This window comes from Peromyscus eremicus, unplaced genomic scaffold, assembly GCF_949786415.1.
Source record: "Peromyscus eremicus unplaced genomic scaffold, PerEre_H2_v1 PerEre#2#unplaced_75, whole genome shotgun sequence".
Taxonomy (NCBI): domain Eukaryota; kingdom Metazoa; phylum Chordata; class Mammalia; order Rodentia; family Cricetidae; genus Peromyscus; species Peromyscus eremicus.
In genome coordinates, this window is record NW_026734316.1 from 785,518 (window position 1) to 812,890 (window position 27,373).

The window sequence follows — 27,373 nt, forward strand, 5'->3', positions numbered from 1 at the left end:
GTGTTTGTGTGTTCCTGGTTTTGTTGTGGCCTAATCCTGTGAGTGTCCATAAGCAGTGCCTGAGAGGCACAGTATGTAAGAGTTATGGTGGTCAGGCCAGGGTTTAGGGAAGGACAGGTTGGCATGTAGTGGAGCCTTCTAAGGCTCCATCCTTCAGCTCCAGTTCTGGTGAGCACAAGGTTTTCAGTGGTGCATCCTGTGTGTGGTTTGGGGCTCAGGGGTGTGCCGGGGCATGGTGGCTGAGAGCATTGTGTCAGAACCATCGGGTAGGTGGCAGGACTGTCCTTTGGAGTGGCCTACCAGGCAGGTCTAGGAAGTCAGGGCCTCCAACCTCACCCCCTGCACCAAGAAGCTCCCCTTTTAGCCTCACCAAATGTCTCCAGGAGGCTTTGTAGAGATGGAGAGTTGGAAGACCATAGACAAGCTTGTCTCCAGGTGGCAGGGAGAGTGATTTCCTTCTAGGCTCCATCAAGAAGATGTCAGCAGTGTGGAGGATGGCTTCTGGAGACTTTCAGTGCTCATGGAAGGAAGGCTTCCCGTTGGGGAATACAAAGCATTTCCCAAATGAACATGGCCTAGCTACCTTGGATACCAGGGATGGGACTGTACATGGGAGACAGGGACAGAGGGAGACAGAGATAGAGGTGGAGGTGGAGGTAGAGGAGGATAGATAAATGAGAGGGGTTGGGGGGTGACAGGGAGAGAGAGGGGGGAGGGACAGGATGAGAGAGTGTGGGAGAGCAAATGAGAATCTGCTTGTGGGGTGTTGGGTGTTCTCTAGTTTGGGGCTGTTTTTCATGCAGGCTGGTGGGCAGACCCACTCTGTCTATGGACACTTTTTTCTGTTCCATGGATCTGTGCCCCTGGAGGGAATTTTGTGTAGGACACCTAGAATGTTGTGGGACATCCATAAGGACAGACAGGGTGGGTGGGTGCTGCAGGCATCCTGGAGTTAAGAGTGAGAATTGCTTCTTGTCCCTCAGCTTTGATGTTACCTGTCCTCGGTCCACTTGAATCTGTTGAGAGAGCTGAGTCCTGTGTGTGTCTAGGCCCTGCCACAGGTAGGTGGGTGTCCATAGAGGATACAGAGAGTTCCATGCCTGACAGGGTCTTGGGGAAGTTTGAGAATGGAAAGAGAAGTTTCCTGAGTGGTGCCTGGTATTTGGCGTAGGGTAGGGTCAGGAGGTGGGAGGTTAGGGGTGGGAGGTGGAGGGCTGTGCAGAGGAGAGGGATTGTGACAGAGCTGGAGGTAGGTCAGAATGGTTGCCTGGTGCTGCCTAGGAGACGGTTAAGGTGGGGGCCTGAGCCCAGGGTTTGGTAGGCAAGAGGGCAGGTGGGTGCAATGTTTCTTCTTTTGATGTGTCCTTGTCTCCACCTCAGGGCCCTGGCTGGCCTGCCTGTTGAAGCGAGGTTGTGGATGTCCCCGACCTCCAGTGGTCCCTGCTCCTGGTGATGTGGGGCAGCAACCACCTGCATGCACTTCAACTTGGAGGCCAAGGTTTTGGAAGGAAGCCCTTCTCCTCTCCTATCTCAATATTAGACCATCGGACCATGGGACACAAAGCTCAGGCCCCCACCCTGGAGTCGTGACCAGTGTACACAGCTGCCTGCCCTTTTCCCTTGTGTCCATCCGGGAGCGGCTTTCTGCCAGGTGGGACTTCCGTGCTGGACCTAGGGTCCCATTGAGTTGGGCGGTAGTCTCCCCTGGTGACACAATTTCCCGTGTGCTCTTGGTTCTGGGACACCACCACCCCACTGCTCTAGCAAGTCCGGGGTCAGCCTGGGATGCCCCTTCTTTGCTGGACCCTTGACCTGGAAGCTTGGGTCAGTAGACCCAAGGAGTTGTAAGGGTCACTCTGGTAGGTGGAGTCATGTAGACAGCTGCGGAATCTCTAAAAGCAGCTGTGTGTGTATGTGTGTGTGTGTTTGTGTGTGTGTGTGTGTGTGTGTGTGTTTCTTGGGTGATGGCTGGAAAAGGGCAGAGATGCAGCTGTGAGAATACCTTGGTTTGGCTGCTAGGGGGGTACGATCCTGAACCCCAACCCCATGAGTATGTTTGTGAGGCTCCTCCCCTAGAATCCAGATGTGGTTTGTGGAGGACTCCCTTATGGTCTGGCTCAGGCTCTCAAATGCGCCTGCTCCCACATCCACACACTCTACCCTTGGCCCCCGCCATGAAAACCTGCACCAACAGTCCCTTCTCCCCGCACCCCATCATACCCACAGGCAGGGTCTTTAGGGGCTCGCACAAAGCCAAGTATGTCAGGGAAAGTGCAGTGCTTAAAGGTTAAAATGGAGGAACCAGTTAAGGTCTGTGACCCCCATTTACACACCACACCCTCACATTCTGAACACCCTCGGATCCCTAGCAGCAGCCCTAGAGCACAATGTCTGGACAGTCCTAGCCTAGATAAATGGCTTCCATCTTGGAGCTTTGGCTTTTTTTTTTTGCTTTCCGTAGGGCGGAGGGAGAGCACCCTTCGCTCTTGGCCCTTGGCATTCTCGGTGCACTGCTGCCATCACGAATTTTCAGTTTGCCAATTCTGCCAGCAAGTCCCTGAGCTTCCCTGGAAATGGAGGCGGTCTGGCTATGGAAGGGCTCCCGCCTGGGTCCCCTAGGACCAAAGAGGTTCTCTTGCCTGCTCCGTGACCCAGGACAGCTGGAGGAGGAAGCAGGGTCCAGGTGACCAGCCATGTCTGAGAGCAGGAGAGGACCTCTCCGCAGGGCATTGTGCAGCCTGGGCTGCAAGGGGGTGGTTGTGAGAGAACGAAAAGAGAAGTTTCCTGAGTGGTGCCTGGTATTTGGTGTAGGGTAGGGTCGGGAGGTGGGAGGTTAGGGGTGGGAGGTGGAGGGCTGTGCAGAGGAGAGAGATTGTGACAGAGGTGGACGTAGGTCAGAATGGTTGCCTGGCGCTGCCTAGGAGATGGTTAAGGTGGGGGCCTTGGCCCAGGGTTTGGTAGGGCAAGAGGGCAGGTGGGTGCAATGTTTCTTCTTTTGATGTGTTCTTGTCTTCACCTCAGGGACCTGGACGCCCTGCCTGTTGAGGCAAGGTTGTGGATGTCCCGGGCCTTATGGTCACTGCTTCGCATGATGTGGGGCAGCATCCATCTGAACGCTCATCACTACCAAGGCCAAGGTTTTGGAAGGAAGTCCTTCTTCTCCCATCTTAGTATTAGACCATCGGATTTGGGACACGGGACTAAGGCCGCTGACTCTGCATCCCTTACAAGCATACACAGCTGCCTGCCCTTTTGCCTTGTGTCCATCCTGGAGCGGCCTTCTGCAAGGTGGGAAGCCCGAGCTGGGTCTAGGGTCCCATTGAGTTGGTTGGTCGACTCCCTTGGTGTAACACCTTCCATCCCACTGCCTTAGAAGAACCGAGTACAGCCTTGGAGGCCCCTCTTGCCGGGCCACCTTGACCTGGAAGCTTGGGTCAGTAGACCCAAGGCCATGCTGGAAGCTGTACTGGTCACCCTGGTGGGTGGAGTCATGTAGACAGCCACTGGATCTCTGAAAGCTGCTGTGTGTGTGTGTGTGTGTGTGTGTGTGTGTGTGTGTGTGTGTGTGTCTGTGGTGAAGGCTGGGCTAGGGCAGGGATGCAGCTGTTAGAATACCCTGGTTTGGCAGCTAGGGGGTGATGCTCTGCCCCTGAACCCCAACCCCATTATTATGTTTCTTTGGCTCCTCCCCTATAGTCCAGATGTGGTTTGTGGAGGACTTCCTTAGGGTGGGGCTCAGACTCTCAAGTGAGCCTGCCCCCACATCCACACACTCCCCACTTGGCCCCCTCCATGACACCCTCCACCCCCTGCCCTCTCTCCCTGCACCCCACCATACCCTCAGGCGGGGCCTTCAGGGGCTGGCACAAAGCCGAGTGTGTCAGGGAAGTGCAGTGCATGGAGGTTACAATGGAGGAACCAGTTAAAGTCTGTTACCCCCATCTACACACCACACCCTCACCTTCTGCACACCACTGAATGCCTAGCAGGAGCCCTAGAGTGTGGCATGTCTGTCCAGTCCTAGCCTAGATGGTTGTCCTCCATCTTGGAACTTTGGCTTTTTTTTTTTTTTTTTGCTTTGTGAAGGGCAGAGAGAGAGACCCTTCGCCTTTGGCCCTTGGCATTCTCGGGGCCCTGCTGCCATCCCGCGGATTCAGTTTCCCAATTCCACCAGCAGGTCCCTGTGCTACCCTGGAAATGGAGGCATACCGCCTAGGGAAGGGCTCCCGCCTGGGTCCCCCAGGACCAAAGCGGTTCTCTGGCCCTCTCCATGACCAAGGAGAGCTGGAGGAGGAAGCAGGGTCCAGGTGACAGGCTCCGGGCAGGCAACACGTGGCTGGCTTGGGGTTCACGGAAGCACAGCCTCCCGGGTCCTGTGGCCGCCATGTCTGGGAGCAGGAGAGGACCTCTCCGCAGGGCATTGTGCAGCCTGGGCTGCATGGGGGTGGTTGTGTGGAACTTTTCCTGCCTCCGTGCCAGCCCGCCTGCCCTTATGGTGGTGTACAAGGCCACCCCGGGACCCCGTAGCTTTTGTCTGAGCCTCCCTAGCAGTATCCACAGCTCACTTCCGGAGACCACACAAACTCTGCCCTGCATCTCTGGGAGGTGCTCAGGGTCTCAGGCCTGGTTGCTAGCCACCTTGGCCAAATGTCTGTCATCCATTTATCTCCTCCTGCCATCCCCTCTCCTCTCTGGCTGCCTGGACTTCTCTCTGGTGTGCCTTTTGTTTCTTTTACAACTGGATTTTCTCTTGAGTTGTGCTACAGGTTGAATTTAGGCACTGGGACCTGTTAGAAAAGGTACCAGCTCCAGAGCCACATCCCCAGATCCCTGTAAGGGATCTGGAACCCTCAACTCCCCAATCATCATCCTATCCAACCTGATTGTTCGTACCCAGTATGGCAGTGTGGTGACTCAAGGTGAATTCCAGTAGAAGCATCCAGAACAGGGTTTGGACTCAGGGGTGCTCACAAAGAGGCCAGGCAGGACTTAGGTACCATAGTGGCCAGGTTTCACAGCCCGTGCTTCCCCTGACAAGCCTCCTCTGTGTCATTCAGGAAACACATAGTCCTGTCTTCTCCTGCCTAGCTTCATTTGCATTAAACCCAGGAAGAACTCCCACCATCAAGGGTCCAAAAGCCCCTTGTCCTGCATTCTAATGTCCAGACATCATCTCAGCAGGAAGAATACTTAGAAAAGGCTCTGAAATTAACAGAGGGCACTATCTGGAGTCCTACAAATGATAAGCATGCAGGAGCGCTTTTGTGTATGTGTGTGTGTGTGTGTGTGTGTGTGTGTGTGTGTGTGTGTGTGTGTATACCTGGGATTATTATTGCCCAGTACTGTGAGAAGTCATAGCAGTGCCTGAGAGGCACAGTATGTACGAGTTATGGTCGTCAGCTCTGGGATGTAGAGGAAGGACAGGTTTGCATGTAGGGAAGCCTTTTAGTGCTCCATCCTTCAGATCTAGCTCAGGTGAGTACAAGGTTTGGAGTGGTGCTTTGTGTGTGTGGATTAGGGCTCAGGGGCATGCCAGAGCGTGGTTGGTAAGAGCATTGTGTAGGAACCATTGGGAAGGTGGCAGTACCGTCCTTTAAAGTGGCCTGACAGGCAGGTCCATGAAGTCAGGTCCTCCACACCCACCCCCATCACCAGGAAGCTCCCATTTTAGCCACAGCAAAAGTCTCCAGGAAGCTTTGTAGAGAGGGAGATTTGGAAGAGCATAGACAGGCTTGTCTCCAGGTGGCAGGGAGAGTGATTTTCTTCTAGGCTTCATCATGGAAGATGTCAGCAGTGTGGAGGAGAGCCTCTGGAGACTTTCAGTGCTCATTGAAGGAAGGCTTCCTATTGAGGAGTGAAAAGCATTTCCCTACTGAACATGGCCTAGCTAACCTGGATACCAGGGATGCGACAGTACATAGGAGCGAGGGACAGAGAAAGACAGAGATAGAGGTGGAGGTGGAGGTAGAGGAGGATAGATAAATGAGAGAGAGAGAAAGTAAGGCGAGAGCAAATGAGAATCTGCATGTGGGGTGTTGGGTGTTCTCTAGTTTGTTGGTGTTTTTTTTTTTTTTCATGCAGGCTGGTGGGCAGACCCACTCTGTCTGTGGACACTTTTTTCTGTTCCATGGGTCTGGGCCCGTGGAGAGAAATTTGTGTGAGGACACCTGGAATGTTTAGGGAAAGCCATAAGGACACACAGGGTGGGTGTGTGCTGTAGGCATCCTGGTGTAAAGAGTGAGAATTGCTACTTGTCCCTCAGATTCTATGTTACCTGTCCTCGGTCCACTTGGAATCTCTTGAGAGAGCCGAGTCCTGTGTGTTCCTAGGCCCTGCCACAGGTAGGTGGGTGTCCACAGAGGATACAGAGAGTTCCATGCCTGACAGGGTCTTGGGGGAAGTTAGAGAACGGAAAGAGAAGTTTCCTGAGTGGTGCCTGGTATTTGGTGTAGGGTAGGGTCGGGAGGTGGGAGGTTAGGGGTGGGAGGTGGAAAGCTGTGCAGAGGAGAGAGATTGTGACAGAGGTGGACGTAGGTCAGAATGGTTGCCTGGTGCTGCCTAGGAGACGGTTAAGGTGGGGGCCTGGGTCCAGGGTTTGGTAGGGCAAGAGGGCAGGTGGGTGCAATGTTTCTACTTTTGATGTGTTCTTGTCTTCACCTCAGGGACCTGGACGCCCTGCCTGTTGAGGCAAGGTTGTGGATGTCCCGGGCCTTATGGTCCCTGCTTCGCATGATGTGGGGCAGAATCCATCTGAACGCTCATCACTACCAAGGCCAAGGTTTTGGAAGGAAGTCCTTCTTCTCCCATCTTAGTATTAGACCATCGGATTTGGGACACACGACTAAGGGCGCTGACTCTGCATCCCTTACAAGCATACACAGCTGCTTGCCCTTTTGCCTTGTGTCCATCCTGGAGCAGCCTTCTGCAAGGTGGGAAGCCCGAGCTGGGTCTAGGGTCCCATTGAGTTGGGTGGTCGTCTCCCTTGGTGTAACACCTTCCATCCCACTGCCTTAGAAGAACCGGGTACAGCCTTGGAGGCCCCTCTTGCCGGGCTACCTTGACCTGGAAGCTTGGGTCAGCAGACCCAAGGCCATGCTGGAAGCTGTACTGGTCACCCTGGTGGGTGGAGTCATGTAGACAGCCACTGGATCTCTGAAAGCTGCTGTGTGTGTGTGTGTGTGTGTGTGTGTGTGTGTGTGTGTGTGTGTGTCTGGGTTGAAGGCTGGGCTAGGGCAGGGATGCAGCTGTTAGAATACCCTGTTTTGGCAGCTAGGGGGCGATGCTCTGCCCCTGAACCCCAACCCTATTATTATGTTTCTTTGCCTCCTCCCCTATAGTCCAGATGTGGTTTGTGGAGGACTTCCTTAGGGTGGGGCTCAGACTCTCAAGTGAGCCTGCCCCCACATCCACACACTCCCCACTTGGCCCCCTCCATGACACCCTCCACCACCTGCCCTCTCTCCCTGCACCCCACCATACCCTCAGGCAGGGCCTTCAGGGGCTGGCACAAAGCCGAGTGTGTCAGGGAAGTGCAGTGCATGGAGGTTACAATGGAGGAACCAGTTAAAGTCTGTTACCCCCATCTACACACCACACCCTCACCTTCTGCACACCACTGAATCCCTAGCAGCAGCCCTAGAGTGGCATGTCTGTCCAGTCCTAGCCTAGATGGTTGTTCTCCATCTTGGAGCTTTGGCCTTTTTTTTTTTTTTTTTTTTTTTTTGCTTTGTGAAGGGCAGAGAGAGAGCATCCTTCGCCTTTCTCCCTTGGCATTCTCGGGGCCCTGCTGCCATCCCGCGGATTCAGTTTGCCAATTCCGCCAGCAGGTCCCTGTACTACCCTGGAAATGGAGGCATGCCGCCTAGGGAAGGGCTCCCGCCTGGGTCCCCCAGGACCGAAGCGGTTCTCTGGCCAGCTCCATGACCCAGGAGAGCTGGAGGAGGAAGCAGGGTCCAGGTGACCGGCTCCAGGCAGGCGACACATGGCTGGCTTGGGGTTCACGGAAGCACAGCCTCCCGGGTCCTGTGGCCGCCATGTCTGGGAGCAGGAGAGGACCTCTCCGCAGGGCATTGTGCAGCCTGGGCTGCATGGGGGTGGTTGTGTGGAACTTTTCCTGCCTCCGTGCCAGCCCGCCTGCCCTTATGGTGGTGTACATGGCTACCCCGGGACCCCCTAGCTTTTGTCTGAGCCTCCCTAGCAGTATCCACAGCTCACTTCCGGAGACCACACAAACTCTGCCCTGCATCTCTGGGAGGTGCTCAGGGTCTCAGGCCTGGTTGCTAGCCACCTTGGCCAAATGTCTGTCATCCATTTATCTCCTCCTGCCATCCCCTCTCCTCTCTGGCTGCCTGGACTTCTCTCTGGCTTGCCTTTTGTTTCTTTTACAACTGGATTTTCTCTTGAGTTGTGCTACAGGTTGAATTTAGGCACTGGGACCTGTTAGAAAAGGTTCCAGCTCCAGAGCCACATCCCCAGATCCCTGTAAGGGATCTGGAACCCTCAACTCCCCAATCATCATCCTATCCAACCTGATTGTTCGTACCCAGTATGGCAGTGTGGTGACTCAAGGTGAATTCCAGTAGAAGCATCCAGAACAGGGTTTGGACTCAGGGGTGCTCACAAAGACGCCAGGCAGGACTTAGGTACCATAGTGGCCAGGTTTCACAGCCCGTGCTTCCCCTGACAAGCCTCCTCTGTGTCATTCAGGACACACATAGTCCTGTCTTCTCCTGCCTAGCTTCATTTGCATTAAACCCAGGAAGAACTCCCACCATCATAGGTCCAAAAGCCCCTTGTCCTGTATTCTAATGTCCAGATATCATCTCAGCAGGAAGAATACTTAGAGAAGGCTCTGAAATTAACAGAGGGCACTATCTGGAGTCCTACAACTGATAAGCATGCAGGAGCGCTTTTGTGTATGTGTGTGTGTGTGTGTGTGTGTGTGTGTGTGTGTGTGTGTGTGTGTGTATACCTGGGATTATTATGGCCCAGTACTGTGAGAAGTCATAGCAGTGCCTGAGAGGCACAGTATGTACGAGTTATGGTCGTCAGCTCTGGGATGTAGAGGAAGGACAGGTTTGCATGTAGGGAAGCCTTTTAGGGCTCCATCCTTCAGATCCAGCTCAGGTGAGTACAAGGTTTGGAGTGGTGCTTCGTGTGTGTGGATTAGGGCTCAGGGGCATGCCAGAGCGTGGTTGGTAAGAGCATTGTGTAGGAACCATTGGGAAGGTGGCAGTACCGTCCTTTAAAGTGGCCTGACAGGCAGGTCCATGAAGTCAGGTCCTCCACACCCACCCCCATCACCAGGAAGCTCCCATTTTAGCCACAGCAAAAGTCTCCAGGAAGCTTTGTAGAGAGGGAGATTTGGAAGAGCATAGACAGGCTTGTCTCCAGGTGGCAGGGAGAGTGATTTTCTTCTAGGCTTCATCATGGAAGATGTCAGCAGTGTGGAGGAGAGCCTCTGGAGACTTTCAGTGCTCATTGAAGGAAGGCTTCCTATTGAGGAGTGAAAAGCATTTCCCTACTGAACATGGCCTAGCTAACCTGGATACCAGGGATGCGACAGTACATAGGAGCGAGGGACAGAGAAAGACAGAGATAGAGGTGGAGGTGGAGGTAGAGGAGGATAGATAAATGAGAGAGAGAGAAAGTAAGGCGAGAGCAAATGAGAATCTGCATGTGGGGTGTTGGGTGTTCTCTAGTTTGTTGGTGTTTTTTTTTTTTTCATGCAGGCTGGTGGGCAGACCCACTCTGTCTGTGGACACTTTTTTCTGTTCCATGGGTCTGGGCCCGTGGAGAGAAATTTGTGTGAGGACACCTGGAATGTTTAGGGAAAGCCATAAGGACACACAGGGTGGGTGTGTGCTGTAGGCATCCTGGTGTAAAGAGTGAGAATTGCTACTTGTCCCTCAGATTCTATGTTACCTGTCCTCGGTCCACTTGGAATCTCTTGAGAGAGCCGAGTCCTGTGTGTTCCTAGGCCCTGCCACAGGTAGGTGGGTGTCCACAGAGGATACAGAGAGTTCCATGCCTGACAGGGTCTTGGGGGAAGTTAGAGAACGGAAAGAGAAGTTTCCTGAGTGGTGCCTGGTATTTGGTGTAGGGTAGGGTCGGGAGGTGGGAGGTTAGGGGTGGGAGGTGGAAAGCTGTGCAGAGGAGAGAGATTGTGACAGAGGTGGACGTAGGTCAGAATGGTTGCCTGGTGCTGCCTAGGAGACGGTTAAGGTGGGGGCCTGGGTCCAGGGTTTGGTAGGGCAAGAGGGCAGGTGGGTGCAATGTTTCTACTTTTGATGTGTTCTTGTCTTCACCTCAGGGACCTGGACGCCCTGCCTGTTGAGGCAAGGTTGTGGATGTCCCGGGCCTTATGGTCCCTGCTTCGCATGATGTGGGGCAGAATCCATCTGAACGCTCATCACTACCAAGGCCAAGGTTTTGGAAGGAAGTCCTTCTTCTCCCATCTTAGTATTAGACCATCGGATTTGGGACACACGACTAAGGGCGCTGACTCTGCATCCCTTACAAGCATACACAGCTGCCTGCCCTTTTGCCTTGTGTCCATCCTGGAGCAGCCTTCTGCAAGGTGGGAAGCCCGAGCTGGGTCTAGGGTCCCATTGAGTTGGGTGGTCGTCTCCCTTGGTGTAACACCTTCCATCCCACTGCCTTAGAAGAACCGGGTACAGCCTTGGAGGCCCCTCTTGCCGGGCTACCTTGACCTGGAAGCTTGGGTCAGCAGACCCAAGGCCATGCTGGAAGCTGTACTGGTCACCCTGGTGGGTGGAGTCATGTAGACAGCCACTGGATCTCTGAAAGCTGCTGTGTGTGTGTGTGTGTGTGTGTGTGTGTGTGTGTGTGTGTGTGTCTGGGTTGAAGGCTGGGCTAGGGCAGGGATGCAGCTGTTAGAATACCCTGTTTTGGCAGCTAGGGGGCGATGCTCTGCCCCTGAACCCCAACCCTATTATTATGTTTCTTTGCCTCCTCCCCTATAGTCCAGATGTGGTTTGTGGAGGACTTCCTTAGGGTGGGGCTCAGACTCTCAAGTGAGCCTGCCCCCACATCCACACACTCCCCACTTGGCCCCCTCCATGACACCCTCCACCACCTGCCCTCTCTCCCTGCACCCCACCATACCCTCAGGCAGGGCCTTCAGGGGCTGGCACAAAGCCGAGTGTGTCAGGGAAGTGCAGTGCATGGAGGTTACAATGGAGGAACCAGTTAAAGTCTGTTACCCCCATCTACACACCACACCCTCACCTTCTGCACACCACTGAATCCCTAGCAGCAGCCCTAGAGTGGCATGTCTGTCCAGTCCTAGCCTAGATGGTTGTTCTCCATCTTGGAGCTTTGGCCTTTTTTTTTTTTTTTTTTTTTTTTTGCTTTGTGAAGGGCAGAGAGAGAGCATCCTTCGCCTTTCTCCCTTGGCATTCTCGGGGCCCTGCTGCCATCCCGCGGATTCAGTTTGCCAATTCCGCCAGCAGGTCCCTGTACTACCCTGGAAATGGAGGCATGCCGCCTAGGGAAGGGCTCCCGCCTGGGTCCCCCAGGACCGAAGCGGTTCTCTGGCCAGCTCCATGACCCAGGAGAGCTGGAGGAGGAAGCAGGGTCCAGGTGACCGGCTCCAGGCAGGCGACACATGGCTGGCTTGGGGTTCACGGAAGCACAGCCTCCCGGGTCCTGTGGCCGCCATGTCTGGGAGCAGGAGAGGACCTCTCCGCAGGGCATTGTGCAGCCTGGGCTGCATGGGGGTGGTTGTGTGGAACTTTTCCTGCCTCCGTGCCAGCCCGCCTGCCCTTATGGTGGTGTACATGGCTACCCCGGGACCCCCTAGCTTTTGTCTGAGCCTCCCTAGCAGTATCCACAGCTCACTTCCGGAGACCACACAAACTCTGCCCTGCATCTCTGGGAGGTGCTCAGGGTCTCAGGCCTGGTTGCTAGCCACCTTGGCCAAATGTCTGTCATCCATTTATCTCCTCCTGCCATCCCCTCTCCTCTCTGGCTGCCTGGACTTCTCTCTGGCTTGCCTTTTGTTTCTTTTACAACTGGATTTTCTCTTGAGTTGTGCTACAGGTTGAATTTAGGCACTGGGACCTGTTAGAAAAGGTTCCAGCTCCAGAGCCACATCCCCAGATCCCTGTAAGGGATCTGGAACCCTCAACTCCCCAATCATCATCCTATCCAACCTGATTGTTCGTACCCAGTATGGCAGTGTGGTGACTCAAGGTGAATTCCAGTAGAAGCATCCAGAACAGGGTTTGGACTCAGGGGTGCTCACAAAGACGCCAGGCAGGACTTAGGTACCATAGTGGCCAGGTTTCACAGCCCGTGCTTCCCCTGACAAGCCTCCTCTGTGTCATTCAGGACACACATAGTCCTGTCTTCTCCTGCCTAGCTTCATTTGCATTAAACCCAGGAAGAACTCCCACCATCATAGGTCCAAAAGCCCCTTGTCCTGTATTCTAATGTCCAGATATCATCTCAGCAGGAAGAATACTTAGAGAAGGCTCTGAAATTAACAGAGGGCACTATCTGGAGTCCTACAACTGATAAGCATGCAGGAGCGCTTTTGTGTATGTGTGTGTGTGTGTGTGTGTGTGTGTGTGTGTGTGTGTGTGTGTATACCTGGGATTATTATGGCCCAGTACTGTGAGAAGTCATAGCAGTGCCTGAGAGGCACAGTATGTACGAGTTATGGTCGTCAGCTCTGGGATGTAGAGGAAGGACAGGTTTGCATGTAGGGAAGCCTTTTAGGGCTCCATCCTTCAGATCCAGCTCAGGTGAGTACAAGGTTTGGAGTGGTGCTTCGTGTGTGTGGATTAGGGCTCAGGGGCATGCCAGAGCGTGGTTGGTAAGAGCATTGTGTAGGAACCATTGGGAAGGTGGCAGTACCGTCCTTTAAAGTGGCCTGACAGGCAGGTCCATGAAGTCAGGTCCTCCACACCCACCCCCATCACCAGGAAGCTCCCATTTTAGCCACAGCAAAAGTCTCCAGGAAGCTTTGTAGAGAGGGAGATTTGGAAGAGCATAGACAGGCTTGTCTCCAGGTGGCAGGGAGAGTGATTTTCTTCTAGGCTTCATCATGGAAGATGTCAGCAGTGTGGAGGAGAGCCTCTGGAGACTTTCAGTGCTCATTGAAGGAAGGCTTCCTATTGAGGAGTGAAAAGCATTTCCCTACTGAACATGGCCTAGCTAACCTGGATACCAGGGATGCGACAGTACATAGGAGCGAGGGACAGAGAAAGACAGAGATAGAGGTGGAGGTGGAGGTAGAGGAGGATAGATAAATGAGAGAGAGAGAAAGTAAGGCGAGAGCAAATGAGAATCTGCATGTGGGGTGTTGGGTGTTCTCTAGTTTGTTGGTGTTTTTTTTTTTTTTTCATGCAGGCTGGTGGGCAGACCCACTCTGTCTGTGGACACTTTTTTCTGTTCCATGGGTCTGGGCCCGTGGAGAGAAATTTGTGTGAGGACACCTGGAATGTTTAGGGAAAGCCATAAGGACACACAGGGTGGGTGTGTGCTGTAGGCATCCTGGTGTAAAGAGTGAGAATTGCTACTTGTCCCTCAGATTCTATGTTACCTGTCCTCGGTCCACTTGGAATCTCTTGAGAGAGCCGAGTCCTGTGTGTTCCTAGGCCCTGCCACAGGTAGGTGGGTGTCCACAGAGGATACAGAGAGTTCCATGCCTGACAGGGTCTTGGGGGAAGTTAGAGAACGGAAAGAGAAGTTTCCTGAGTGGTGCCTGGTATTTGGTGTAGGGTAGGGTCGGGAGGTGGGAGGTTAGGGGTGGGAGGTGGAGGGCTGTGCAGAGGAGAGAGATTGTGACAGAGGTGGACGTAGGTCAGAATGGTTGCCTGGTGCTGCCTAGGAGACGGTTAAGGTGGGGGCCTGGGCCCAGGGTTTGGTAGGGCAAGAGGGCAGGTGGGTGCAATGTCTCTTCTTTTGATGTGTTCTTGTCTTCACCTCAGGGACCTGGACGCCCTGCCTGCTGAGGCAAGGTTGTGGATGTCCCGGGCCTTATGGTCCCTGCTTCGCATGATGTGGGGCAGCATCCATCTGAACGCTCATCACTACCAAGGCCAAGGTTTTGGAAGGAAGTCCTTCTTCTCCCATCTTAGTATTAGACCATCGGATTTGGGACACGGGACTAAGGCCGCTGACTCTGCATCCCTTACAAGCATACACAGCTGCCTGCCCTTTTGCCTTGTGTCCATCCTGGAGCGGCCTTCTGCAAGGTGGGAAGCCCGAGCTGGGTCTAGGGTCCCATTGAGTTGGGTGGTCGTCTCCCTTGGTGTAACACCTTCCATCCCACTGCCTTAGAAGAACCGGGTACAGCCTTGGAGGCCCCTCTTGCCGGGCCACCTTGACCTGGAAGCTTGGGTCAGCAGACCCAAGGCCATGCTGGAAGCTGTACTGGTCACCCTGGTGGGTGGAGTCATGTAGACAGCCACTGGATCTCTGAAAGCTGCTGTGTGTGTGTGTGTGTGTGTGTGTGTGTGTGTGTGTGTGTGTGTGTCTGGGTTGAAGGCTGGGCTAGGGCAGGGATGCAGCTGTTAGAATACCCTGGTTTGACAGCTAGGGGGCGATGCTCTGCCCCTGAACCCCAACCCCATTATGTTTCTTTACCTCCTCCCCTATAGTCCAGATGTGGTTTGTGGAGGACTTCCTTAGGGTGGGGCTCAGACTCTCAAGTGAGCCTGCCCCCACATCCACACACTCCCCACTTGGCCCCCTCCATGACACCCTCCACCACCTGCCCTCTCTCCCTTCACCCCACCATACCCTCAGGCGGGGCCTTCAGGGGCTGGCACAAAGCCGAGTGTGTCAGGGAAGTGCAGTGCATAGAGGTTACAATGGAGGAACCAGTTAAAGTCTGTTACCCCCATCTACACACCACACCCTCACCTTCTGCACACCACTGAATCCCTAGCAGCAGCCCTAGAGTGGCATGTCTGTCCAGTCCTAGCCTAGATGGTTGTCCTTCATCTTGGAGCTTTGGCTTTTTTTTTCTTTTTTTTTTTTTTTGCTTTGTGAAGGGCGGAGAGAGAGCACCTTTCGCCCTTGGCCGTTGGCATTCTTGGTGCCCTGCTGCCATCCCGTGGATTCAGTTTTCCAATTCCGCCAGCAGGTTCCTGTGCTACCCTGGAAATGGAGGCGTGCCGCCTAGGGAAGGGCTCCCGCCTGGGTCCCCCAGGACCAAAGAGGTTCTCTGGCCAGCTCCATGACCCAGGAGAGCTGGAGGAAGAAGCAGGGTCCAGATGACCGGCTCCGGGCGGGCGACACGTGGCTGGCTTGGGGTTCATGGAAGCACAGCCTCCTGGGTCCTGTGGCCACCATGTCTGGGAGCAGGAGAGGACCTCTCCGCAGGGGATTGTGCAGCCTGGGCTGCATGGGGGTGGTTGTGTGGAACTTTCCTGCCTCTGTGCCAGCCTGCCTGCCCTTAAGGTGGTGCACAAGGCCACCCTGGGACCCTCTAGCTTTTGTCTGAGCCTCCCTAGCAGTATCAACAGCTCACTTCTGGAGACCACACAAACTCTGCCCTGCATCTCTGGGAGGTGCTCAGGGTCTCAGGCCTGGTTGCTAGCCACCTTGGCCAAATGTCTGTCATCCATTTATCTCCTCCTGCCATCCCCTCTCCTCTCTGGCTGCCTGGACTTCTCTCTGGCTTGCCTTTTGTTTCTTTTACAACTGGATTTTCTCTTGAGTTGTGCTACAGGTTGAATTTAGGCACTGGGACCTGTTAGAAAAGGTTCCAGCTCCAGAGCCACATCCCCAGATCCCTGTAAGGGATCTGGAACCCTCAACTCCCCAATCATCATCCTATCCAACCTGATTGTTCGTACCCAGTATGGCAGTGTGGTGGCTCAAGGTGAATTCCAGTAGAAGCATCCAGAACAGGGTTTGGACTCGGGGTGCTCACAAAGAGGCCAGGCAGCACTTAGGTACCATAGTGGCCAGGTTTCACAGCCCGTGCTTCCCCTGACAAGCCTCCTCTGTGTCATTCAGGACACACATAGTCCTGTCTTCTCCTGCCTAGCTTCATTTGCATTAAACCCAGGAAGAACTCCCACCATCAAAGGTCCAAAAGCCCCTTGTCCTGCATTCTCATGTCCAGACATCATCTCAGCAGGAAGAATACTTAGAGAAGGCTCTGAAATTAACAGAGGGCACTATCTGGAGTCCTACAACTGCTAAGCATGCAGGAGCGCTTTTGTGTATGTGTGTGTGTGTGTGTGTGTGTGTGTGTGTGTGTGTGTGTATAGCTGGGATTATTGTGGCCCAGTACTGTGAGAAGTCATAGCAGTGACTGAGAGGCACAGTATGTACGAGTTATGGTCGTCAGCTCTGGGATGTAGAGGAAGGACAGGTTTGCACTTAGGGAAGCCTTTTAGGGCTCCATCCTTCAGATCCAGCTCAGGTGAGTACAAGGTTTGGAGTGGTGCTTTGTGTGTTGCCCAGTCCCGCGGGCCAGGTTATTTGATGAGACCCGAGGAGGCACCTCCTGAAAGATCAATGGGGGGCGAGAGAGAAAGGAGACCAGGCGCATAAAGGAAGACAGAGACATTCTGAGTTGCATTGAGGTCTCCTTTATTGACTGGGTGTTGAGGCTTATAAACAGGGCTTCAGGCAGGGAGGGGGAAAAGGGGAAGCACGGAGAGAATGATGGAAAATTCCTAAGGTGAAGGAGGGTGAGGTCGCTTTGGTCCCAGGCCTCTGCAGCTGGCTGATTAGCAGTTATTCCATTAATTTGTACAGCCCGCGATTAGGCCAGGAACTTCCTGCCTTTGTAAGGCTTGATAAAGTAAGGACACCGCTGTCCGGAATCGGTCCCCAACAGTTCCCCCTCTTTTCTCAAAAATGGACCAAGTCCATGTGATGGGGTGGTCCGAGAGAGTCCCTGTCTTAGGCTACACAGGGGGCTTTCCACGTCGTGGACATCGTGCCGTGTTGAGCCGGTCTCAGGCGACCTCTGTACGCTGTTGTCTCCGGCGTGGGCCCTGTACTATTCCCGTCATTGAGTACCCTCTACCAGGACCGTGGGGACGTTAGGGCCTTAGGACACTGAATCTGAGTCCTTGATGGGGCTCCTGGCCGGCCTCCTCGGAATCTACTCTGTGATAATGAATCCAGACGTGTCCTGGTAAGGCCGAATCAATCTGATTTTTGATAAACTGAGTCAACCGCTGAAAGGCCCAGGGACCAAATGTCAAACCACCCGTGCTGATTTTTAAACTCTCTTTTTCTTTGAACCAGCCTTTCCCTTAATTTTTCCATCGATTCCCTGACAATACCAGTATGGTCGGCATAAAAGCAGCATTCTTCCTTCAAGGCTGCACATAATTGTTGCTGGAGAATTTCTCTCCAGCTCCCGCCACCAAGTCCCGCCAGTTCCAGAGCCCACTTATAAAATAAACACACAGACTCTTACATTATTTAAACTGCTTGGCCATTAGCTCAGGCCTGTCATTGTCTAGCTCTTACTCTTATATTTAGCCCATTTCTATTAATCTTTACTTTGCCACATGGCTCATGGCTTATTGGTACCTTACATCTTTCTTGTCCTGATGGCGGCTGGCAGTGTCTCCCTCCCCCAGCTTCTTCTTGTCCTGATGGCGGCTGGCAGTGTCTCCCTCCCCCAGCTTCCTGTTCTCTCAATTCTCCTCTCTGTTAGTCCCGCCTATACTTCCTGCCTAGCCAATGGCCAATCAGTGATTTATTTACTGACCAATCAGCAACACACTTGACATACAGACCATCCCACAGCACTTCCCCTTTTCTTTTCTTAAAAAGGAAGGTTTTAACTTTAACATAGTAAAATTACATATAACAAAACAATTATCAAGCAAGAATTACAGTTACAATATTAAAGAAGAGATCCTATTTATCTTATATTTGTAAGTTTAAGGTTTTATATCTAACTTATCTTTTATTATAACTAAGGAAAATTGTAAGTATCTAGTCTTTAACCACATCAAAGACCTCAGAAGGATATACTACTACCTGAGAAATGGAGAAGGATATAAGCAACTTTTAGGAGTCTTGTAGGGTAGACAGAGACAGCTGGCAGCCTGGACAGTCATTCAAAGTTCTCTTGTAAAGTTGGGGCATCTGTCTTCAGCCCACAGGCCTAGAGTCTCTTATTCACTTTTCTCTGTGTCCTGTAGAGTGTCTGGCAGTTTTCTCTGCAAAGCAGGAACCTGAAGGACCATTTTGTCAAGCAAAGTTCAGTGGTCACCTTTGTATGGGTCCTGCATGTCCAGTTGATCAGGCAGTCCAGGCAAGAACAGTTTCTTGCCCAAATGGCTATTTTTGTCAAGGTGAAGATAAACTCCGTATGGAGTGTCTTCGATGCCCATCCTCCTCTCTGAAGTAAATCGGTGCTGTCAGGAGCAGACATGTCTCACTGTCCAGAAAGTCTAAATTTTTAAAACATTTTAAATGCCATATTCTGTAGGTCTTTGAAGTGTTTGAAGACTACCTATCTATCTGAAATATAACTATGTATACCTAGAAGACTTAACTAACATGGCTACAAATATGATTATCATAGATGACTAATTATTAATCTATTTTTTAATTATCCATTATAATTTTAAATGAGTTACATAAACATAATACCTCAAACAAGAATAGAAATATATATACAGTATAACAAAATTAAGTTTAAACTTGTATCAATAAACTAAAATCTATAGCGATGTAAAACATTTTAAACAAGTTGTTACTCTTTAAAAGTAGGTTCATTAATCTACCCTTTCATCCTATCATATCTAAACTATCTCCTTTTTTTCTTTAGAAAGAGATTGTATTTATAATCAACCTGCTTTAAATAAAAATATTGGTTTTTCTCTGTCTCACACCAGAGGGCTCTTCTGATTTGGGACACAAGAATCTCTTAACCATTTTTTTTTGAGCAATATGTCTGGGTTTAGAGGGGGAGTGAGCCAATTCCATCTCTAAAGCCAGCTTGGTATATTTGGGAATTTGGGCGTAGCTTCTCTTACTACTTCCTGCTGGAGGGGGGCGCTGTATCTTATGGGGACACAAAGAAAATTTTAGGATCATGGAGTAGTCCATGAGGCTGTATCGTCTGAGCCAGTTGCCTTGAAACCATTCTGGATGTTGAGTCATCTGGGCCATGGTGTCATTGGAGACCTTTCAGGGGGTCTTGGCTGGTCAAACCTGATGTATCTTAATCTGGAACAAATCCATAGTCTCTGGCTTTCTGTGGAAACAAAAGCAGAGACTCTTTTCCAAAGCAACATATCCTTATATCCAAATTTTGAAGTCAAGGTACCTTTAAAATATACATTTTGGCATAACTCAACAGCTTTTACAATCAAATGTTTTTCTGCAGTTACGAATATCAAAGAGAACATAATCCAGATTCTCTGTGTGGTAGCCATCTTTACGTGGCTTATTTTTTTATATTAGCTTGAGCCTATTGCTTTAAACTGTAGCCTTCTAAGCCTGAAACGGCACTGGTGCTGTGGCTGCTGGTTCCGCCCACTTCAGCTTCCCAACATGGCGGTAGTCCGTTTTCCGCCAGCTCTGGGAGCCATCAACTCTCAGAAATAGTGGGTCTATGCTTCTATCAAAGCAGCGTGTAGCGCAGAAGCCTCTTTTTTGTTTTGTTTTGTTTTGTTTTGTTTTGTGCTAGCAAAGGCTAAATTCACCACATAGCTTAATGTGCCATTCGCAGAGGCCTCATTCCCGCCATACGGCGGCAGGTCGAGCACGCACGCTAGGAACCCGCCAGTAGCTCAAACCAGCAGCTGCCGCTCATTTGAGAGAGATAATTAGGAAGCTGTTTTTAGCTCCGTTTTAGAATCTTTTTATTCAGGTGTTAGGTGGAAACTCTTGCCAACACGTTGGGCGCCATTTGTTGCTGGAGAATTTCTCTCCAGCTCCCGCCACCAAGTCCCGCCAGTTCCAGAGCCCACTTATAAAATAAACACACAGACTCTTACATTATTTAAACTGCTTGGCCATTAGCTCAGGCCTGTCATTGTCTAGCTCTTACTCTTATATTTAGCCCATTTCTATTAATCTTTACTTTGCCACATGGCTCATGGCTTATTGGTACCTTACATCTTTCTTGTCCTGATGGCGGCTGGCAGTGTCTCCCTCCCCCAGCTTCCTGTTCTCTCAATTCTCCTCTCTGTTAGTCCCGCCTATACTTCCTGCCTAGCCAATGGCCAATCAGTGATTTATTTACTGACCAATCAGCAACACACTTGACATACAGACCATCCCACAGCACATAATCCCCCCTCCTTTAAAAATAGTAAATCCAGACCTCTTATGTTTTGTAACACAACCTCAGAGAGCGAGGTTAAAGATTTCTCCAGAGCAGAAATGGATCTTTCTATGACCTCTAGGTCAGTAGTCATAGCCATTTGTAACTGCATAAGGTGGTTGCTCTGCACGAGAGCAGTAGTTCCTGTACCAATTCCTGCAGTGATGCCCCCCAATACCTAACAAGAGGGCACTAGTCATAGACACAGGTTCTCGAGTGTATCTGCCTCTCTGCTCAAAGAATTCCATATCAGAGACTAATTGGACCAGAACATAAGAGTTTTCCCATTATCAATAGCAAAGTGAGCTTCCCCTTGTTTAGTTTTTGCCATCTGCAAATGTGTCATGGGTTCAGAGGTGGATATTGGAATTCTAGCATCCTCAGTTTAGTGGTACCCAGACATGATTTAGTTAAGACATCAGTGATATAAGAGCCAACAGTAATTAGCAGAAGCACAGGGCCAAAAGCCTTATGATGGCTGACAGAGTTCCTTATCCTCAAGGAACTTGGAACTTTATCTCAGGTTCCCTATGACAAGAAATTCCCTTTCAATCTAACATTCTGGGGTGGGGGGGAAACAGGGGTGATGTTTTCTCTCTTCTGTAATTACTTCCTGCTGACATTGGGACATTGTTGTCAAGGCCCTGGAAAGCCAGAATGTTAGTCAAAGACAAGAGGGAATGTTTTATTGACCAGCTGAAGAGATGGTATGCATATCGGCTGAATTGGTCCATATCAGCTTTCAGCAAGTTCAGGGCTCATAGTCATTTGCAGTAGGTTGTCACCAGCAAATGATGCTTGGATGTATCTGTCAGCCAAGTGGAAACCTGTTGAGATAGATATAAACTAGGAACAGGAGTTAAAACTTATGAACTTATTTGGAACTTTTAGACCCATAGTCTTAGTAATTATAGTATTATCAATTTGCCCTGAAATCCATAGTGTCTTTTTTATCTAGAGAACCAAATATAGATTGGACTGAAATTTCCTTGGCCCAATGAAAAACATCTGTAAGTCTATATTTAGAACCTGTTTATTTTTTTTAAAGAGATTTATTAGCTTTAATTAATTAATCCATTGATCAATCAATTACTAAGCTGAGAAAGCTATAGCTAGTCCAGTAATCAATGTCATCAAAGATCTGAGAAAGATAAAATTTACCTGAGTGCAGACTTTTAAATCTATTTAAAAAATAACATAGACTATCCATTACCCAGACTGTCATCATCCCAGGCTCCTATAGTCTTCATAGTGTTGGCAGGACAGGTGTCAGGACAGCATTGTCCACAATTCAGGTGGCATCTTCTTGTTGTTGTTTCATATCTTCTTTGGAGACCTTGGGAGTCATTGCTAGGAGCTGGGGAGCTCGGAGTCTCTGTTTGCTATAGTAAGCTTTTTATCAAATAATGTAAATGCCATATTTATCAGATCCTTGACAGGTTTGAGGACCATTATCTATTAAATGTATCTGAGCCAAACAAATCTAGGCCTAATCTTGAAAATATCTCTAAGTTTGGTAACAATAACCAGGCCAATTTGTTCTCCTATAGATATATTAGTCAAATATACCTCTCAGATTTTTTTTATTTAAATAGAACAGTTTATGCTTTAAACTAGTATCTGAATAGCCAGATGACTAGTATTAACTTGTATTTCTTAACACAAAGGACATACAAACTCAGACATTCAAAACCAAACATACATATGGCCACATTTTTCATTCATACCTGTAGAGTAGACAGACATTTTTACAACTATGACCCTTTGGAGTCTCAATGTAACAGCAGAATAGCAAGACAAAGAAATCTGAAACATGTTTCATTCTTTTTTTATATATATATATCTCAAGTCATTTTTTATAAAAACATTATATTTTATCTTAACCAACAATAATTTGAAACCAATTCTCTTAAATGATGGCAAGTATTTGTAACCCACTGAACTCAAATGACCAAAACCCATTGTTACAGAATGCAAAAAGCAAGGTTTATTCAGATGAAGTCAAAGTTTACAAGCCACGGCAGGGGGCTCGTTCCAAATCTCTCAGGCACAGCAGGGAGATTGGAAGGTGCGCCCCTTTCTTTGTGAGGCTAGTTCTTAAAGGCACAGACCACATAATTCATCTCTCACAGCCTGCTTTCCTTCTTTCTGGTTCACATCAGTAATTTTTTATATTATCTGTATTTCTTGTTTGTTAAACAACCTTGTCTAGGAGTTTTACGAGCTGTCTCCGGGGTTCGAGAAGTTTGGGATGTTTTATGACCACTTAGCCTCTGCCAGATGGTCATATATCCTGACTCTGTGTTTTTCTAAGTTTCTGTAGCTGATAAAGCCATCTGGGAAAAAGGGGTCTAACTTCTTATCTACACTTAGGAATCCTGGTTTAGGCTCTTCTTTGTCTGTAGGGGATAGAGGAAGGGGGGTTATTGAGGTTTCACACCATGTAAATTTTTATTTTTCCTGTGGAAACAAAAGCATAATTTTCCCAGTATCTTGAATTGGTAATTTAACATTTCTTTTTAAGCAATATTAGGACAGAGAAGGGTTAACAAGAGAAGCTGCTGGCCAGCAGAAGAGACCTTGAAGTTATCACAGTAAAGGAAGGGAGGGTCAGATTCTCTCTTTAGTGTTCACACAGTTTTTGTCAATTGCAGGCAGTCCCCATTGCCCTGTCCAGAGCTCCCGTCTTTGCCCGCCTGTACTGAGAGCACACACCCCCTGCAGTCCTGATAGAAAGAGAGCTAGGGAGGGATGGAGGTGGCCTTTGTTATGCCTCTCTCTCCTCCTCTTCCTCTAGGAAAATAAGGGAGGTTAGCAGACAGAAACAAATAACATTTATACAGACAATCCAAGAACCGGAACATCAGCACTGAGATGACGGCCTCATTCACAGCCAGCAAGCCCCTCTTGCAGTATGCAAGCCCCATCTGGCAGAAGCTACCTGTTTATCTCAGTTCAATCGGGGAGTGGGGGTGGGGAACTCAGTTCCCTCTATTGTGGCTCACACATCCTTTCAGTGGGCTAGGCTAAGGTCTAGTAGAGAAGAAGGGAACTGTCCCATAGCGTCCGTCACAATCAAGTCAACAATGAGAACAATTAATACATTACACACAAGACCAAGGGCACACGAAAAAACTTTGCCCCAACAAGACAACCAACAAAGCTCCAAGAACAATGACAGCCTGGCGTGCTCTGGGGGGGGGTAACCCTCCAGGCTCAATCACATCAAAAACAATCCAGACTCGAGGATCTCTGTCCTTGATCAAACAGACATCAGGGGCTTCCACATCCCTGTCAGTCAGACATGCACCTTTTGTTTTGTTTTGTTTTGTTTTGTTCATACACTTTATTATTCTGTGACAGTTCTCTCTCTACATAGCTTCTATTCTGCTCTCATGTCTAGCTCCTTTCTTGACTGATTTCTCTATATTTATCTACCTCTAGGTTCTATCTTAATTCCTTCATATAGTTCTGACCCTTCTAGGTTCTCATCTATCTAGTTCTTTCCCCTATCAGCTCCTCTCCCATCTCCTTCTCTCTCATCTGGCTCTTTCTCATCTTGTTCTTCCCCATCTGGCTCTTCCTCATCTTCCATCTCATTCCTCTAGTCCTCTCTTTTAGCCCTTCGATCTAGTTCTTTCCCATCTCAGTTTGTTCCTCTCAAGTTCTTACCCATCTAGTTCTTCCATTCTCTTTTTTCTTTTCCTTTCTGTGCCCTGGAAGTCCTGGTATATAAAAGGGAGGGTCCGAGCTAAAGTGTGTAAAGCTATTACTTAACATCCACCTCTCCTAGGCGGTGTCTCCTTGTGGAATTTACCTTAAGTCAGGAGACTTGTATGTGCGTGGTTATCACTGTTAGTCCTCGGAAGTTGGGTGACCACCTGGATGGTGTCTCCTTTAGTCCTTGAAAATGGCTAGGAGAGATATCTGATTCCAGAGAAAGCCTTTCCTGGGGCTTTTCTCCAAATGCCTGGAATGTGTATGTATAGAGAGTGATCAGTGCACATTGTTAGCCCTTCTTAGGGAAAAATCAATTGGGAAAACTATGAAGGCACACATGATTTTTATAACAGAATACAGCTGATATATAACAAGCCAAGTAACACCAAAAACTCCTTGGGATTTGGCTTCCTCTGGAGGAATTCCCTGATTCCTCCAGGTAGTGACTTTGCCATAACCAGCTGAGTTTTTATGATATATTTCTGCGGCCTGCAGCAGTTCCCCTTTTTTCGTTTAGTTAAAAAAATTTTTTTTCTTTGAAGAGAAGGAGAGAGTAAAGTAACAATGATCACAACAAAACATACAAAAAAACGCACAAAATGGCTCTGACAAATTCCCGGGACAAAATACAAAGTGGCACTTCCTCCCACCATGGAAGAAGATACCCAAAGATGCTCCTAAACCAAATGGTCACCTCTGAGGTGGCCTTAGGGCTCTGGGACATCTCCCTTCGCCGCCAGGTTCACTGTCCGGACACGTCTGCCCAAGTGAGAGCCTGCAAAGTACAAATCGATCGACCAGTACAAAACAAAAGTAACATGACAGAGACACAGACAGGACAGAGAGCGCTCTTACTGGTAGATGTCAATAACCCTCTGGACCCTTGGGTGTCAGGCAGGGGGAGTTTGAGAGAAAATCCTCTGCAAGGGCTAGTAAATGTGAAACACGCCCATCTCCCTCTGCTTCCTTTAGAACATCTCTAATCACACCATAAAAACTAAAAAAGGCGTCGGGGACATTTTCCCTGTCTCTGAGTAGTTTGTTAATATCTTTTCCAACCTTGTTCCAAGTCAAAGGGTGAATTCCTGGTCCATTAATTACTAAACAGGGACATTTCTCCTCTGCATATTGGAAAAATTTTATCAAATCCTTTTTCTTAACTCTTATTCCTCTCTCCCTAAGATTACCTTTTCATCTCCTTTAGAAAAACAGCCTCTTTAGATAAATTTTTGCCCATGATCGATGGGACGACATACTTACCTCAAGACTCTCCCGCGGTCCGGGCGTCTCTACCCTGATCCTCTCCGGGGCCCATTCTGTTTTCCGTCGTCCCGCAGGTCACCATGCCTCGAGCCCCACGTTAGGGCGCCACTTGCCCGGTCCCACGGGCCAGGTTATTTGATGAGACCCGAGGAGGCACCTCCTGAAAGATCAATGGGGGGCGAGACAGAAAGGAGACCAGGCGCATAAAGGAAGACAGAGACATTCTGAGTTGCGTCGAGGTCTCCTTTATTGACTGGGTGTTGAGGCTTATAAACAGGGCTTCAGGCAGGGAGGGAGAACAGGGGAAGCACGGACAGAAGGATGGAAAATTCCTAAGGGAGGGTGAGGTCGCTTTGGTCCCAGGCCCCTGCAGCTGGCTGATTAGCAGGTATTCCAGGAAGTAGTACAGCCCGCGGTTAGGCCAGAAAATTCCTGCCTTTGTAAGGCTTGATAAAGTAAGGACACCGCTGTCCGGAATCGGTCCCCAACAGTGTGTGTGGATTAGGACTCAGGGGCATGCCAGAGCGTGGTTGGTAAGAGCATTGTGTAGGAACCATTGGGAAGGTGGCAGTACCGTCCTTTAAAGTGGCCTGACAGGCAGGTCCATGAAGTCAGGTCCTCCACACCCACCCCCATCACCAGGAAGCTCCCTTTTTAGCCACAGCAAAAGTCTCCAGGAAGCTTTGTAGAGAGGGAGATTTGGAAGAGCATAGACAGGCTTGTCTCCAGGTGGCAGGGAGAGTGATTTTCTTCTAGGCTTCATCATGGAAGATGTCAGCAGTGTGGAGGAGAGCCTCTGGAGACTTTCAGTGCTCATTGAAGGAAGGCTTCCTGCTGAGGAGGGAAAAGCATTTCCCTACTGAACATGGCCTAGCTACCCTGGATACCAGGGATGGGACTGTACATAGGAGCGAGGGACAGAGAAAGACAGAGATAGAGGTGGAGGTGGAGGTAGAGGAGGATAGATAAATGAGAGAGAGAAAAAGTAAGGCGAGAGCAAATGAGAATCTGCCTGTGGGGTGTTGGGTGTTCTCCAGTTTGTTGGTGTTTTTTTTTTTTTTCATGCAGGCTGGTGGGCAGACCCACTCTGTCTGTGGACACTTTTTTCTGTTCCATGGGTCTGGGCCCGTGGAGAGAAATTTGTGTGAGGACACCTGGAATGTTTAGGGAAATCCATAAGGACACACAGGGTGGGTGTGTGCTGCAGGCATCCTGGTGTTAAGAGTGAGAATTGCTTCTTGTCCCTCAGATTCTATGTTACCTGTCCTCGGTCCACTTGGAATCTCTTGAGAGAGCCGAGTCCTGTATGTTCCTAGGCCCTGCCACAGGTAGGTGGGTGTCCACAGAGGATACAGAGAGTTCCATGCCTGACAGGGTCTTGGGGAAGTTAGAGAACGGAAAGAGAAGTTTCCTGAGTGGTGCCTGGTATTTGGTGTAAGGTAGGGTCGGGAGGTGGGAGGTTAGGGGTGGGAGGTGGAGGGCTGTGCAGAGGAGAGAGATTGTGACAGAGGTGGACGTAGGTCAGAATGGTTGCCTGGTGCTGCCTAGGAGACGGTTAAGGTGGGGGCCTGGGCCCAGGGTTTGGTAGGGCAAGAGGGAAGGTGGGTGCAATCTTTCTTCTTTTGATGTGTTCTTGTCTTCACCTCAGGGACCTGGACGCCCTGCCTGTTGAGGCAAGGTTGTGGATATCCCAGGCCTTATGGTCCCTGCTTCGCATGAGGTGGGGCAGCATCCATCTGAACGCTCATCACTACCAAGGCCAAGGTTTTGGAAGGAAGTCCTTCTTCTCCCATCTTAGTATTAGACCATTGGATTTGGGACACGGGACTAAGGCCGCTGACTCTGCATCCCTTACAAGCATACACAGCTGCCTGCCCTTTTGCCTTGTGTCCATCCTGGAGTGGCCTTCTGCAAGGTGGGAAGCCCGAGCTCGGTCTAGGGACCCATTGAGTTGGGTGGTCGTCTCCCTTGGTGTAACACCTTCCATCCCACTGCCTTAGAAGAACCGGGTACAGTCTTGGAGGCCCCTCTTGCCGGGCCACCTTGACCTGGAAGCTTGGGTCAGCAGACCCAAGGCCATGCTGGAAGCTGTACTGGTCA

At 50.2% G+C, this 27,373-nt stretch overlaps 5 long non-coding RNA genes across 5 annotated transcripts in view; 3 read left to right on the plus strand and 2 right to left on the minus strand.

Moving 5' to 3' along the window:
- Positions 1–21,326, minus strand: part of LOC131901399 (uncharacterized) — a 40,577-nt gene extending 19,251 nt beyond the window's left edge. The window contains exon 1 of the long non-coding RNA XR_009376517.1: positions 20,984–21,326. This is a non-coding gene — a long non-coding RNA (uncharacterized LOC131901399). The remainder of the gene's footprint in view (positions 1–20,983) is intronic.
- LOC131901396 (uncharacterized) lies at positions 2,948–6,854 on the plus strand. Its single transcript, XR_009376515.1, has 3 exons — positions 2,948–3,288; positions 6,263–6,341; positions 6,663–6,854. It is a non-coding gene; the product is annotated as an uncharacterized LOC131901396 (long non-coding RNA).
- On the plus strand, positions 6,859–10,505 carry LOC131901397 (uncharacterized). The gene is made up of 3 exons (XR_009376516.1): positions 6,859–6,929; positions 9,913–9,991; positions 10,313–10,505. It is a non-coding gene; the product is annotated as an uncharacterized LOC131901397 (long non-coding RNA).
- Positions 13,557–26,602, plus strand: LOC131901400 (uncharacterized). Its single transcript, XR_009376518.1, has 3 exons — positions 13,557–13,637; positions 13,959–14,225; positions 26,523–26,602. It is a non-coding gene; the product is annotated as an uncharacterized LOC131901400 (long non-coding RNA).
- Positions 25,830–26,733, minus strand: LOC131901401 (uncharacterized). The gene is made up of 2 exons (XR_009376519.1): positions 26,535–26,733; positions 25,830–26,107 (listed from the first exon to the last, which is right to left on the minus strand). It is a non-coding gene; the product is annotated as an uncharacterized LOC131901401 (long non-coding RNA).
- Between the last annotated feature and the right edge of the window lie 640 nt (positions 26,734–27,373).